This window comes from Alligator sinensis, unplaced genomic scaffold (assembly GCF_000455745.1).
Source record: "Alligator sinensis unplaced genomic scaffold, ASM45574v1 scaffold31_1, whole genome shotgun sequence".
Classification (NCBI taxonomy): domain Eukaryota; kingdom Metazoa; phylum Chordata; order Crocodylia; family Alligatoridae; genus Alligator; species Alligator sinensis.
This window is the reverse complement of record NW_005841884.1, coordinates 1739493-1743724: the sequence shown is the minus strand read 5'-3', so window position 1 is coordinate 1743724 and position 4232 is coordinate 1739493. Positions and strand designations below refer to the sequence as shown.

General features: G+C 42.4%; 1 protein-coding gene across 1 annotated transcript in view; it reads right to left on the bottom strand.

The window, feature by feature from the left end:
* Positions 1 to 2409: 2409 nt before the first annotated feature.
* Positions 2410 to 4232, bottom strand: part of LOC102387155 (ankyrin repeat domain-containing protein 45) — a 28713-nt gene continuing 26890 nt past the window's right edge. The window contains exon 6 of the mRNA XM_025196752.1: positions 2410 to 2669. The gene's annotated coding sequence lies outside the window, so the exon portion shown is untranslated. The remainder of the gene's footprint in view (positions 2670 to 4232) is intronic.

The following is a 4232-nucleotide window of genomic DNA, read 5'->3' as shown; positions in this document are numbered from 1 at the left end:
TTTTCTCAAGAGCAGGGGTTTTCAACTTTTTTTGATCGGTGTATCCCTGGCAGCCAGATGCGGACCGGGGGTGGCGTGCGACCAGATACAGAGGCAGCTGCCACGTGTGAGGTTCCCCCACCTATGTCCAGCTGGGTGAGCGGCACCTGCGCAGGATGATGCACGGCAGCCCTCCGTACCCTTTAGGGCTTTCTCAAGTACCCCCAGGGGTATATGTACCCGTGGTTGATAACCCCTGCTCTATAGCAATGCCTGACAAGAGACAAGGAATAACAGAGACGCCTGTAAAGCATCTGACTGCTTTTGTTATTTGCATATGCACATTTTTATACTCATCAAGATCATCCTCTTGGCCTCCTCCTCCAAACTAGGGAAAAAGAATACATCCAGCATTCACACCTGAACCAGATTCAGCTAAATGTATTTCTTTACCACATTGCCAATAGGTTTGTGCTCTTGTGCAGATTTTCTTAAAGCCCCAGCTGCTGGAACTGTAAGACTGTATTAAAATCTGAGCTTCCGTTTAAAGAACAAAGTAAATTTCTAGTCTTTGTGACTGCAGAGGAAGGCTTGAATACAAGAAGCAGGTAAGCCCCAAGACTCAAAACGCAAAAAGAAAATAGAACAACATTTAATTTTTTAATCATGATTTTAAAGTCCATTTCCTGATTTAGGGGCCTGGTTTAATGATTTTTGAACCTTTGAGGCTGTCAGCACTGATTTTACAAGACTGTCACTATGCAGAGTGATCTTGTAGAATATATTTAAAATACTAAGACTTGAAAAATATTTCAGACAAAGCTAATCAAATTAACCATCAACTGCATTAAGTACAGGCTATTGCACTAAATTAAGACTGATTCTTAATTCTTATAAATAATGAAAACATATTAAAGATTAGATAGATAGATAGATAGATAGATAGATAGATAGATAGATGTTTTACTTAACTGTAGAAAAATGTGGATTTGGGGTTCCTTTTTTTAATCCAAAAAGTGGTTTGTTTTTTTTTTAATCAGAGAAAACCAGGATCCCTGTTCATCAGAGGATCAGAGAGCAGTTTACAATGACTGGTTACATCTCACAGCCTTTGTGAGACAGGCAATGAACCCACCAGCAACAAGCTTTTGCTATTATCCTTGCTTCTCCTCAGCCTCAGGAAGGGTCCGAGGGCAGGGGGAGGGTATGAAGCTGGAACCGGGAGGCCGGCAGCTGTGGTTCTGCAGGGCAAGGCTGGACGGGTGGACACTTCCTGCTGTTGAGGAGACAGGCGGTGGCAGCTCTCGCTGGTTCCAGGAACTGGCTGCATCTGTGTGTGTGCGTGTGTACACACGTGTGTGCCTTTGTGTGCCTTTGTGTGTATGCGTGTTTATGTGTGTGGTGTGTGCTTGTATACCTACCTACATGTGCCCTCATGTGTGTGCATGCCTATTCCTGTGTGTACATGCATCACCCAGAGCCAGGGTCACAGCCAGGGGAGTTGGGCAGCAGACGGGGCTAACTGAGACCTGATGATCTCATTGGGCTGAAGACACAAAGTCTGGGGTACAGGGGCAGCATGTGCCAAGAGGTTCCCTCTCTTGATTCTTGTTTTCTTTTTTTCTTTTTTTCAATCAGTATTTTTAAAGGGATTCATCTACTCCAGGTGCTGATGAGCTAATGTGGCGGCCTCGCCTCCGTCGCTTTCCTGTGCAAAGTGCCTGCAAGGTGCAGCCAACAGCTTCTGTTCAGGCTCTTGCCAAAGGATCAGTGGGGAGATGCTGTTTGTACACAGTTGGGACATGACACCTGATGGTACCAGCCTTGTAACTCTAGCTTTCGCATCATGCTACTGCCAGATAACTTGAGAAGCTTGCAATGGTGAAGGTAGCAAAACTGCAAGGTGGCTTCTCTGGGCAAAATATTCAGTTCTTCCTATATATAATGTGTTAGAGGAACATACCAATATACATTTATCAGTCTAGCCGCCTTCAGGTTTTATCCAGGTTTGCAATCTAATTTACAGTGAACCAAAAGTAATGTGGGAAGATAAGCTTTGAACATTAGCAGGGGCAAGGGAGATTGTATTATCCCCTGAAAGAGCTGAGTCAAAGGGCTTATGCTCAAGACCCTCGAGGACTCTCTGGACTCTCATATAACTAAAAACTGAGTCCAGATATTTTGAGTCCCAGTTCTGTCTTAACCACCAGATTATACTTTAGAAGTTTTATTTCAAACCCAGAATTTGCCCAGTCTCATAGATAGGAATAATTCTACTTTTTATGTCATGTATCTTAGCTGTTTGTGAAGTCCTTTGTGTTTCTTGGGAAGAACATCTGAGAGAATTACAACATGTTGGTGTGGTTGCTGTCACATCTTGAGCTCAAATGTTGATGAGAGATGCAATGAAACACCACAATACAGGAGGGAATGAATATCTAGTGTTTTGATAAAATTTGGTTTTGATATTGTCTTGATTTGTTTTTATTTCAAAAGAAGCATAAAAATTTCACTTCTCTAAAGAAATTGTCATACCTCCTGAAGTTCCAAGTAACACTTAGGACTCAAAATGGAGGTTTTTTATTGAAATTGTTGTTATTTTTCTTCTGTTCATTTAGCAATGGTTTTCTGTAGTCAGTTTCACCGTTCTTTCCCATCTGTCAGTTTCTTCCTTGTTGTAAAGATCTATTCTGGGTGTCAGAGAGAAAAATATCAACAGGGGACTAGAAATAAAACTATACATCACAAAATAAAGAAATTTAATAAGTTGGATACAGTGTTTAAAGGATGTCCTGTTAGAAAGAAGTATTTCATTTTTTTAGATATTTAAAAAATCAAGTTTTATACCCCTGAAAAATAAGTATAGTATACTCCACACTAGAATTAGAAATCAGTGCTTGGATGTCTGAGAAATATGCAACTGTTACTTCTGTTAACAATTAAAAGTGCACTTACGTGGAATTAGTGAGAAACAGCATCAAGCAGCTTAATCGATATAAGTCTATGAGGCACTCACTATATTATGGCTTTTAATTTTAGGGGATAAAGCTGTCTTTAAGTTCTAGACACAAACTTGGATCTTGCACAAATATTGACCCCCCAGTGCAGTCTTAGGTCAGTGCTGCGGTGCTTAATAGGTGCTAAACTTGTGTGAATTTCTGGTAATTTCATATTTATGAAGAATAAATATAGTGTCATCTTGAGGCATGAGAGAGAATGCCACTGTTCTAAAGAATCTTTCCTCCCTTGGTAAAAAAAAGTATTTTCAGATGTCCAGGGAGATACACAGGTTACTGAACTTATGAGTGGGTGCCTACATCATCACTACTAGGCTAACTATATTGTAATTGATTGCTGGCAAGATGCTTACATTGTCTTGTGGCTTATTCTCTGCAACCAAGACATTGTTTATCTCAGCTGTAAATCTCCCAGCTGGAGAAGGACTCAGTCATCATAATACTTGGGTACCAGCAAAAATCAAAGGAAGGTTTCATTCATTTAAACAGGGGGGATAGGTGACTTTACTATTATTAATACTGCAATTAAAATTGCAAAATCTCCAGCACAGAGACTTTTAATCTATATCTGCAACACATCTCACACAAATAGGGCACTCTCTGAATAACTTCAGTGGGAGATTTCATAGATTTCATAGACATCAGGGCTGGAAGGGACCTCGGAAGATCATCGAGTCCAGCCCCCCGCCCAAAGGGCAGGAAGTCAGCTGGGGTCATAGGATCCCAGCAAGATAAGCATCCAGTTTCATCTTGAAGGTGTTCAATGAAGGCGCTTGAACCACCTCCGGTGGCAGGCTGTTCCAGACCTTGGGGGCTCGGACAGTAAAGAAGTTCTTCCTTATGTCCAGCCTGAAACGGTCTTGTAGTAGTTTGTGACCATTCGACCTCGTCATCCCTTGGGGTGCTCTGGTGAACAAACGTTCCCCCAGATGCTGGTGGTCACCCCTGATAAACTTGTAGGTGGCCATCAGATCACCCCTGAGCCTGCGCTTTTTCAGGCTAAAGAGCCCCAGGGCTCTCAGCCTGTCATCGTAGGGTCTGCTTCCCTGACCTCTGATCATGTGCGTGGCTCTTCTCTGGACTCTCTCAAGCTTCTCCACATCCTTTTTGAATTGTGGAGCCCAAAACTGGACTCAGTACTCCAGCTGCGGCCTCACTAAGGCCGAGTACAGGGGGAGAATGACGTCCCGGGATTTGCTTGAGAAGCATCTATGGATGCAAGCCAGCGTTTTGGTC